The sequence below is a fragment of the Mustela nigripes genome, chromosome 4 (genome assembly GCF_022355385.1).
Source record: "Mustela nigripes isolate SB6536 chromosome 4, MUSNIG.SB6536, whole genome shotgun sequence".
NCBI classification, from domain to species: domain Eukaryota; kingdom Metazoa; phylum Chordata; class Mammalia; order Carnivora; family Mustelidae; genus Mustela; species Mustela nigripes.
The window spans coordinates 3,880,736-3,893,196 of NC_081560.1; positions in this window are offsets into that span (position 1 = coordinate 3,880,736).

Genomic DNA, 12,461 nt, shown 5'->3' on the forward strand with positions numbered 1-12,461 from the left:
TGATTAAAGATGTTGCTGGAGCCAAACTGACCTGCACAACTTAACAGCTTAGTGACCTTGAACTTATTACTTGGTCTCTCTGAGCTAATGCAACTCAACATTAACTGTGGTACCAGGCGCATATTTAAAAAGCCCTCAGATGGTATTTGAAATTTGGTCATTGTCATGAACGCAAATTCTCTAACATTCTGGAACCATCACTGGGCCTCCTGCATATTCTGTAGGACATTCAAATAAAGACTGACCTGCTGTTGGGTTATGGATGGTACAAAAGGCACAGCCCGAGAACAGAATCTGGGAATCTGCAGCGGCTACGGCACGGGCATGATGGATGGAGTTTTACCTGAAGTTAGTCCATGGGATCCTGCCACACTGAGTTTAGTAGATGTGCCATGAGTTTGGTGGAAGTATTTCCCTGGTCATTTACTTGATATACCCGATTTGTCTTCTGGTTTAGAGGGTATTGTCCAAGGTCATGAAATTGACTTTCACCCGTTCTCTGCCCACCCCCAACAGTCTCAGGGTTGAGCTGGCCACAGTGCCAGGTGTTGAGTGAAGAAGAAAAGTAAGCCATTCGGATGCGTTCCTCCTCTGTGGAAAGTCCATATTAGGTGAGGTCCAGGCTTATCACATTTCAACAAATCCCGGAGTCAGGGAAGAGTTGGTAGAACGAAGTGTCCTTTCTGAAATGAGGTGACTACGAATCACTGAAAACCATATTGTGAGGCATCTGGGTGGCCACCAGCTGTCAGTGAGAGCACCGTGTCCCAGGGGCACTGCAGGCCACCAAACCCGCCCACCGCTCTGCACCTGCAGGGAGCGGCCTGCTCCCGGGTCCCCCTCCCAGTCTGCCCCTCCCAGCCTTTCCTGCCTCTGCTAAGGCAGGCGGCCGCCGCGGAACTTCCACGCATTTGATATTAGACTGTGACTTTCTGACTACTGCCCTGTCATGACCATGGCCTGGTGCGGTGACCATATGTCACAGCGCAGTGTTACCCTGGCACCAGAGCATGGGCTCCAGCATGGTTCTGCTCTAGCCTGTAGCTGGCAGACACACGGCTGCACGGCGACCGGTCCCTTCTCCAGTGGCGACGAGGCATCGATCCTGATGTGGGCAGGGAAGAGTGTGAGGAGGAGAGAAGGTCAGCGTGCCCTTGCATGCTCTGCCCCGCAGCGTCTGGCCTCCCAGTGAATGGCTGGCTCCCCAGCACCCAGAAGACTGGGTAGAGGAAGTGTGACACAGCACCGGAGGGGGCTCAGGTACCAGGAGAAAGCTGGCTCCGTGCCATGCCCCTACTGCCGCGAGGCTAGCTCAGACACGCACCCCACTTCTCAGATCAGCCCCCTGACCAATCACGGAGGGGTGCCTTGTGCCCCTGCACCTGTGGGCCCTGAAGGACTGGGTCCTCCACTGGCTCAGTGCGGGTCACCCTGACCCTTTATCTTGGGCCCAGGGTGCAGCCGTGCCAGGAGCGAATGGCTTTTTCTGCTCATTCCCATTTGCTCTGTCGGATCTCTAAAAAGAGTTCCCAGCACAAGCAAGTCTAAACATTGTCAAAGCAGTTTCATTGCCCTTTTGGGGTAACTTAAAAAAAAAAAATCAGTTGGGCTTACAGAATTTTTCAAGATTTTCCTACTCTCATGCAACCAAATTATATGGATAAGAGTTAACACCATGCTTTGGATTCACCTCAAAGGCATGATTTTTAAAAACCAAGTCTATTGAGGTATATTGACATGCCAATAAAGTACACTCACGTTGAGTGTGCGGTTCAACACGCTTTGGCAAATGCATGCCCCCATGTGACCCTCGCCACTTCCACCATGTGGAATATTTTTTCTCCTCCCCAAACTTCCCTCCTCTCTTTTCAGGAGTCCGAGAATGCCAAAATGTCTCCGGCCACTCTAGGTTCGTTGGACCTCTTTTAGAATGTCAAAGAGACAGTCACACACCATGTAGCTCTCTTTCATTCAGCATAACGCCGGTGAGAATATCAATTCGAGCGCACTGGTATGCATTTCTTCCCACTGATGAGCAGGAATCCCCTATCTCATCACCCGGATTCACACGATCTGTTCATCCTTCTACCTGCCGATGGGTCTCGCTAGTTCTCCGCGATCGCGAACAAAGGAACAGCACAGTATTTATGTGGACATATGTTTTTCTCTTGGATAAGTACCCAGGGGTGGGATTCCTGGGTGATATGTAAATATACTCTTAAATTTATGAGAAACTGTCAAAAACACAGTTGAAATGTTTCCCAACATAGATGTACCATTTTGCATCTCCACCAGCTGCTACACATCTTTCTTTTCACTTGCTTTGCATCTTTTCATTACTTAGTGCTGTCAATCTTTTACATTTTGGTTACTCTAGTTGATTTAATTTTCATTTTTCTATGACTAATCATGTTGAACACCCCCTAATGCACGCATGGACCACAGATATAGAACATACAATACAGAATATATAATATCATGTATGCAACTCCTTTTGTGAAGTGTCTGTATGAATCTTTTGACTTTAAAAAATCACTCTTTTGAGGTGGCACCTGGGTGGCTCAGTCATTAAGCGTCTGCCTTTGGCTCTGGTTGTGGTCCCAGGGTCCTGGGATCAAGGCCCACATCAGGCTCCCTGCTCAGTGGGAAACCTGCTTCTCCCTCTCCCACTCCCCCTGCTTGTGTTCCCTTTCTCGACATCTCTCAAATAAGTCAAATAAGTAAATAAAATATTTAAGAAAAATTTTTTAAAATCACTTTATTGAGGTATGAGTAACATACAAAAAACTATGCATATGTAATGCACACAGTTTGATGACTTTGGAGATAAGTGTCTACCCGTGAAGCCATCATCACAGCCAACACCATTAACAGGTCCGTCGTCTCCAAAACTTTCCTCCTGCACTGTTTACTCTTTTCTTTTTGTGATGAGAACACGGCACGTAAGGAAATTCATATTACTATAAGCAAAGAAGCGATGTTAATTAAAATTAAAAATAGAACTAGCATATAATCCAGCAACCTCACTTCTGGGCATATATCCAAAGGAATTAAATCAAGAGCTTAAAAAGCTAGCCTCTCTGCCATGTTCATTCCAACATTACCCACAACAACCAAGACATGGACGCAACTTGTATGTCTGCCGACAGAGGAGCAGATCAAGAAAATACATAATTACATACAATGGACTATTACTCAGCCATTAGAAAGAAGGAAATCCCACCATTTGCTGCAACACAATGAACACAAATTGTGTGACATGAAAGAAATCAGTCACTGAACAAATTCCTTGTGATTCCACTTACATGAGAGAACTAAGCAAGTCAAACTCATAGAAAGAGTAAAATGGGGATGTCTGGGGGGCTCAGTCAGTTAAGCGGCTCCCTTTACCTCAGGTCATGATCCCAGGGTCCTGGGAATGAGCCCCTCAGTGCGCTCCTTGCTCGGCGGGGAGCCGGCTTCTCTCTGCCTCTGTCTGCTACTCTGCCTGCTTGTGTGCCCGCTCTCTCTCTGACACATAAATAAAAATAAATAAAATCTTAAAAAGAAAAGAAAGAAACAGTAAAATGTTAGTTGGGAGGGGGAATGAAATGAGGGTGTCGGTCAAAGTGTACAAAGTTTTAGTTATGCAAGAGGAACAAATCCTGGAGGTCTGCCGACTGTTTTTAATTGTGTTGCTTTGCTTTTTATTACTGAGTTGTCAGAGTTCTTTGTATATTCTGGATACCAGCCCTCAAATATATATCTATATTTATATATATATTTTATATATTCAAATATGTATATCATATATTATATATGTAAATATATGTGTAAATATAAATATATGGATAAATATGTATATAGTATACACATATAGTATATTATTATACAATATACACATTATATATATTTTTATATATTACATATATATACACGTTGTACATTATATATTATATATACACATTATATTTTATATATAATTATAATACATATACACATTATATGTATTATATATATAATATATATTATATATACATATAATACACATACACATTATATATATTATTATACAATATGTATATATTATATATAATGTGTATGTGTATTATATGTATATATTATATATAATGTGTATATTATATTATACATTATATATACACATTATATATAATATACATATATACATTATACAATATATACACTATATATAGTATATATAATACAATGTATATATAATATACATTATAATATATACATACACATTATATATATTATATTATATTATATTTAATCTGTATGTGTGTATAAATATATATGCGTATTTCTATATATTAGCCACAATAAGTATCTAATTGTCATGAAATCAGTTTATCAGTTTTCTTTTCTATAAACTTTGTGCTTATCGTCTGCCAGCGTCAGCCTGTCGCTAACCAGTGTCAGGGCTGGACTGGCCCTTGTGGTTCTCATGCTGAATGCAGGACTCCCTCAGCAATAACCACCAGGAAACTTCGAAAGGCAAGGTTTCTTGCTGACAATATCTGGAAATTACACAACACACCTGGGGCCACAGCAAGGTTTCAGAGGAGGAGCAAAGGCCCCGGATCGTGCTCTTTATTGGGGTCCGGGAGGGTGGGGGCCTAGGATTTCATGGGCTTACTCTGTCTTGGTGAATTTAAAACATAAGAGCAGGAATTTAAAGCAAAGAAAGAAGAAACAAAACAACAGACCCAAAAAGTCAATTACCAAAAACAACCAAGGTTGCTAAGATGAAGAGCCTGGAGCGGGTGCGGGGCAGCCCTGCTCCCCACCTAGCGGAGGGCTTGTAAGGGGGCTTACTGGAGAGAGCCGCCTTCCACGAGCAGACACCCACCACTGAAGCTTAACTCAGGCACCTGCCTTACAGAAAGAAAAGCCAGCGGTCAGAGCTTTCACGACAGTCCTTTTGTGTCCTACACAAGAAAACCTTACTGCCACGAACATCACAAGAACTTTCTTCTTCTAGATATTTTATAAGTTTAGTTTTCTCCTTGGGGTTTATTCTTTTCTCCTTGGATACCCAATCTGTCTCAACATCACCTGTTGTACTTCTCCTTTTGTTTTTCTTTTTAAAAATTTTTTTTTTAATTTCTTTTCAGTGTCCCAGAATTCATTGTTTACACACCACACCTAGTGCTCCATGCAATCTGTGCCTTCCATAATACCCACCACCAGGCTCCCCCAACCTCCCACCCCCCATCCCTTCAAAACCCTCAGTTTGTTTCTCAGAGTCCACAGTCTCTGGTGGGTTCATCTCCCCCTCCAATTTCCCCCAATTCATTTTTCCCTTCCTTCTCCTAATGACCTCCATGTTATTCCTTATGCTCCACAAGTAAGTGAAACCATATGATAATTGACTCTCTCTGCTTGACTTATTTCACTCAGTATAATCTCCTTCAGTCCCATCCATGTTGATACAAAAGTTGGGTATTCCTCCTTTCTGATGGAGACACCATACTCCATAGTGGATATGGACCTCATCTTCTTTATCCATTTGTCTGTTGAGGGGCAACTTGGCTCTTTCCACAATTTGGCAACTGCGGCCATTGCTGCTATGAACGTTGGGGTACAAATGGCCCTTCTTTTTGCTACATCTGTGTATTTGGGGTAAATACCCAGTAGTGCAATGGCAGGGTCATAGGGAAACTCTATTTTTAATTTCTTGAGGAATCTGCACACTGTTCTCCAAAGTGGCTGCACCAACTTGCATTCCCACCAACAGTGTAAGAGGGTTCCCCTTTCTCCACATCCCCTCCAACACATGTTGTTTCCTGTCCTGTTAGTTTTGCCCATTCTAACTGGTGTAAGGTGATATCTCAATGTGGTTTTGATTTGAATCTCCCTAATGGCTAATGATGATGAACAATTTTTCATGTGTCTGATAGCCATTTGTATGTCTTCGTTGGAGAATTGTCTGTTCATGTCTTCTGCCCATTTTTTGACATGATTATCTGTTTTGTGTGTGTTGAGTTTGAGGAGTTCTTTATAGATCCTGGATATCAGCCCTATGTGTTGTCATTTGCGAGTATCTTCTCCCATTCCGTGGGTTGCCTCTTTGTTTTGTTGACTGTTTCCTTTGCTGTGCAGAAGCTTTTGATCTTGATGAAGTCCCAAAAATTCATTTTTGCTTTTGCTTCCTTTGCCTTTGGAGACATATCTTGAAAGAAGTTGCTATGGCTGATGTCAAAGAGGTTACTGCCTATGTTCTCCACTAGGATTCTGATGGATTCCTGCCTCAGGTTGAGGTCTTTTATCCATTTTGAATTTATCATTGTGTACAGTGTAAGAGAATGGTCGAGTTTCATTCTTCTACACATAGCTGTCCGATTTTCCCAGCACCATTAATTGAAGAGACTGTCTTTTTTCCACTGTATATTTTTTTCCTGCTTTGTCAAAGATTATTTGACCATACAGTTGAGGGTTTTTCACTACATTTCATTACCTTGACAGCTTCTTTGAAAATTCATGTTCTATTTAGGTTTGCCTTTTTCTTGTTCCTGTTCTGTTCCATTGATCTGTATATCTGTTTCTATGACAACACTATCCAATCTTGATTATTACAGCTTTACAGTAAGTCTTGAAATCAGTTATGGTAAGTCCTCTAGTTTTGTTCTTCCCCTTCGAGATCGCTGTGGCCATTTAGGATTCTTTGCATATGCATCCAAGTTTAGAATCAACCTATCAGGATGTGAGGGCGATCTGGCTGCGACATCTGTCACCCCATTGATCGCCAGGGTTGATTCGGCTGATCTGACTGGCTAGGCGGGTGTCCCCTTCCTCCCTCACCGCTCCATGTGCGTCCCTCCCAAAGCTGTGTGCTCGGTCGAAGAGGACGACCTTCCCCGATAGAGGAGAGGACCGTTCTTCGGTTAAGGGTATACGAGTAGCTGCGCTCCCCTGCTAGAACCTCCAAACAAGCTCTCAAGAATCAACCTATCAAACTTATGAAATAGCCAGACGGAGTTCTGATTAGGATTATGTTGAATCCATACATCAATTTTGGAGACAATTTCTATCTAAATAATATGCAATCTTCCAACCCAGAGATGTGATGTATTTCTCCACTTATTTATTCTTAAATTTATCTCAAAAAAAACCCTTATGTAGTTTTTTAATGTATATGTAGTGAATGCATTTTGTTAAATGTATTCCTAAGCATTTCATTTTTTGACGTTAAGATCAATTTGATTCTTCTCTTAATTTCAGTGCCTCATATAAGGAGGCAGCAATGTGTCTTATCACTGGTTATATTAACTTCGGTCATGTGGCTGATGTACTTCCTGCCAGATTTCTAAACAGTAAAATTACTATCTTTCCTACTGGAATGGGTGACCATTTTGTAGGGAGATGCCTTTAATCAGTTATTTGGTTTCTCAACTAATTTTAGCATCGTCATCGTGATGATGATATGATGACAATATTTGCTGTGGTATCTGCTCAATGGTGATTTTCTTTTGTATCATTCCACAAATGTATTCATTAGGTATATGATACACAGTGTATTAGATATAGGATCTAGTTAGATATATGTATCTAATACATGATACATATATTAGATTCAATGATATCTGTTCATATGGACTTATACATATTTATTTTATAACTTATTATTTGTGACGATCACCATTTACTTTCTTCCTCAAGTTGTTCTGGATTTGGTCATTCAAGCTCATGCTCGAATAAAGTCTTCAGGCAACACTTATGGGCACAGGGTTCCCTTACTACTTCATATATTAAGAACAGCTTTCCAGTAGTCTTGATACTTTTTAAAAATGCTGCTTTATTTTTGTCTTCCTTTATGTTCCTTTTTTGAAGAATCAGATGACAGCCTAATTCTTTTATCTTTGTAAATTATTTGATGTTTTTGCTTGAGACTCAGAAACTTTTTTATCTTCGAAATCTAAACATCTTACTGAGATATGTCTCAGAGTTGATCATTCTGAATTAATGTTCCCAGGTGTCTGGTAAGTCCTTTCAAGGTAAAGATTGAAGTGATCTTTTCTTTTCTTTTTTTCCCAGAAGGTTTTCTTGGGTTATAATTTTAAAAATTAGTCCTGTTGTTCTACTTTCTTCCTTGACCCCCAAAATAGAAATGGTTTTCTTACTTCACCTGTCATCCATTCTACTAAATTTATGTGATTTTATTTTTTTAGCCTCATTTAAAAATTATTTTTATCATTTTCTTACCCTTTTCAATGGTTCTCATTAATTTTTTTAACTTATTTTTTCAGTTTTCCAAGATTTGTTGTTTATGCACCACACCCAGTGCTCCATGCAATCCGTGCCCTCCTTAGTACCCACCACCAGGCTCACCCATCCCCCACCCCCACCCCTCTAAAACCCTCAGTTTGTTTCTCAGAGTCCACAGTCTCTCATGCTTCTTCTCCCCCTCCTAGTCCCCCCAATTCACTTCTGCTCTCCCAATACCCTCCTTATTATTCCTTATGCTCCACAAACAAGTGATACCATATGATAATTGACTCTCTCTGCTTGACTTATTTCACTCAGCATAATCTCCTCCAGTCCCGTCCATGTTGCTACAAAAGTTGGGTGTTCATCCTTTCTGATGGAGGCATCATACTCCATAGTATATATGGACCACATCTTCTTTATCCATTCTTCTGTTGAAGGGCAACTTGGCTCTTTCCACAGTTTGGTGACTATGGCCATTGCTGCTTTGAACATTGGGGTGCATAGGCCCCTTCTTTTCACTACATCTATATCTTTAGGGTAAATACCTAGTAGTGCAATTGCAGGGTCTCCAAATAAAAAGGAAACAAAAGCAAAAATGAACTTCTGAGACTTCATCAAGATCAAAAGCTTCTGCACAGCAAACAAAACAACCAACAAAACAAAGAGGCAACCCATGGAATGGGAGAAGATATTCACAAATGACACTACAGACAAAGGGCTGATATCCAAGATCTATAAAGAACTCCTCAAACTCAACACTCAAAAAACAATAATCGTATCAAAAAATGGGGTTCTCATTAAATTTTCATTTGCATCTGCCTCTTGTAATGTATTACTAAAATCTGAGATAACTTTGTCTTTCCTTTCATTTCTTTCCTGAGTTTAAAGAACTCTGTTTTATTTTTCTCTGGGTGTTTTCGTTTGTTTGTTCATTTGTGTTGGTTGTGTTCAGGGTTCTTTCTCACGTCATCAAATGCTTGTCTGGATCCATGCAACTCCCCTAGGAGTTTCTTCTGCTCCGTGATGATTTGTCAGATGGGGAATTGACCTCCGTGGGTGTGTGTTGAATTGAACTTTGGGGGGGGGGGGGGGGGTTGCAACAACTTGTGGGGACATGTTAAATTTTTGCTATTCATTTTTGTGGGACTAAAGTCATTTACCAAATTCCAAGTGGAACAATGACCCCCACTTTTAATGAAGCAAAGTTCGGGGACTTCAGGGGACTTGGTTTTAGCATGAGTATGTGTGGGGAGGGGGAGGGGCTCTGCTTCTTCTGTTTTTTGCAGCAAGACCGTAGAAAGCCCCCTTCGCGCTCTCCCCTTCACCACCCGGCTGCCACCGTCCTGTCTCCCTTCCTTCGCCCTGTTTCTTCCTACCAGGAAAGTCATTCATTTTGAAGACGACCCCTTCACTGTGTGCATACTTTCAAGTCCCTTCTGGCACTCCAGATGCTTTCCAACAGTTTCGGATTGAGGGCTGACTCCGCCTTTCTGGCCATGGTTTTGGGTCAGCCTGGGTGGGGTGCTAGCCCTCTTCTTTTCTCTCCCTGTCCTTGGGATTGGTCTGTAAGGTGTGCGTGGGGAAGGAGCATGAGAGGCTGAACACACAAAGTTAGCACTCCCTGCTTTTTAACATAGTGATTTTGAAATATGAGCATTTTCTGTTATTCTGAGGGCGTAGTTTTGTGTTCTTTTATCCCTCCTTCCTTGCTGTTCTCCATCCTTCTGAACAAAACCTGGGCAGAGAGGGATGAAGGCTACTGCCATTGTCTCCAGCTGGGCAGGCCTCACTTAATATGTTCTTCTTTATACTTATTCTTGCTCAATTTTCCCTCATCTCTCTCTTTACCTTTTCAAGTTGGAATATTTAATTATTTATTTTTAGATCTTTTGTTTACAAGGTATACATTTTTCATAAACCCTGCTTTCCCTGCACACACCAAGGTTTCTTACATCGTTTTTTCATCTTCACTTAATCCAAACTATTTTCTTGTGTTTTCCTTTCTTTTTTTTTTTAAACCTATGGGTTATTTGAAAGTATCTTGTTTAGTGTCCAAACATCAATGAGGTTTGCCAGATGTATCCTTGTTGTTCTATTTCAGTTTCATGTGATTCAGAGATTGTATTTTTGCATGGTTTAATTCATTTGAGGATTATTGAGAAATGTTTGGTGTCCTGGGAGACAGTCTATCTTAGTGAATTTTTAATAATTCAACGTACAATTGAAATTATATGTATTTTGCCACTAGTAGGCTGCATAAATATCAATTAGATCAGTTGATTGACAACTCTATTCATGTGTTCTATATTCTTACTGATCTTCTGTATATTTACTCTATCAGTTTCTGAGAGAAAAGTTGTCATTTCCAGCTGCTACAGGAGATTTGCTTTTTTCCATGTTTAGTTTTTTTGTCCTTTTTTTGACAGTTTATAATTGAAAGGCATTTTTTATTTCTCAGAGTTTACCTTCAAATAAAATAATACAATTTCAGTCTGAATGTAAATACTTCTTAACAGTGTGTCTTAATTTACTCCTTCCGATCTTTTGTGCTATCATTTTTATACATTTTATTTCTGCATAAACTGCCCAAAACATTATCATCTTTCTTTAAACATCCAGATATTTTTAAAGAATTTTCTTAAAAGAAAAGGATTTTTATTTTTGTATTTACTCCTACATCTCCAATATCTGATGCCCTTCATTTTTTTATGTAGATTCACCTTCTCATCTGGCATCAGTTTTCTTCCATCTGAAAGATTTCCTTTAGCATTTTTTAGTCTGCAGGGAGCTGAAACATTGCCTAATCTCATACTTGCTCCAATGTCATATTTTCAATGTTCAAGCTAGAGCCTAGAATTCTCCCCAAATTTGGAATTAAACACCCCTTAGAATCTCTGCCCCTTTATTTCTTCCACTTGTTAAAATAATTTTAAAACTCATTGAGCTGCTGGATTCAGGGGTACAGTTCTCAAATCCTACCTCTGCCCTCTAGTACTGAATAATTAATTTAACCAGATTATGGAAATGTTGGCTATAGACAGCTATTACCAGACTCTCTCTCTAGCAATTGTTCTCAGATGAAAACAGTCTTCTCACCTAAGGTCATGGGTCTTTCCGGGGACAGCCCAGATCTGATGACACTTGACTTCCTATCCTTCCTTTAGGGCAACCTTGAGGAGCAATCTCGTCTCCCCACACAACCTGGAGAGGCCCTTTTGTAAGTAGATCACTGTTCAGCTTCTGCTTCTACCTTTCCTCCATCCATCACTCCCCTGTGGGTGTTGATCTCAAGGGCATAACCCAATAGATTTTTTTCATAAATATCTCTCATGGTCTGATTCATGGATTACCTGATCGATGACATCTAACACCGGGTGTGGTCTGAAGAAATAGACTCTAAAATGGAATTTGGGGTCATCTGCCGGTGGGCTGACACTAAGCACTATAGTGATGGTAGGTAGAGCATAGCAAGACCCTGGTCTGTGGTAGTGACACAGTGCTAGAACCTTCATCAGTAGTGAAAGAGGACAGGATACCAGAGGAAGGAAATGTACTGGCTGGCACAACAGGCAACTTTGCAGTTATTAGAGAAATATTGGGAAAGAGAAATTGCAAAGATCACGGAATTAGATGATGGATGAGTGGGAGAAAAACTAAAGTGGCTGAGGGTCATTAATCATCAATTAGAGGCTCACTGTGAAACCAGAGGACTTCTTTAGCTGTATGTAAAAAAGCTTTCATCTCCTGATGAGCCGAAGGGCAGAAAACAAATCTGTGTATCATTTCCTGAACCAGCTTATAAGATAAATACAGCTCCAGAGAAGGTTAATTTTCAACTCTAGAAGGAACATTCTGCCAAGGTCAAGGCCATTATTGAGAAGGGTGGGACCCTGAGGCTCAGCATAGGGAGATCTGGGAGCACACAATGGAAAAACCCGGAATTGTAGACCCTGTGGGTCTAGAGAAGGAGCCAAATCCTCCCAGTTAGGTGTAGCGTTCTGCATTTGCTGAAGGATGATGTGGAAGACTTTGCCTTACAAAATGACACATATGTTCCCTGACTCCTTCATTCCTTCCCATTCCCAGGATTGACACACACTTTCCCTCCTGGTCACTAGAGCAATAATAAGGGATCAATCCAAACATAACCTGGCTGAAAAAGTTCTGGTTCTGCCAAAGGAGCGAGGGGCTATATCCTGAGTAAGCTGTTGTAATGAGTCAGCAGGTGCTGGCACCTGCTGGCAGAGTGT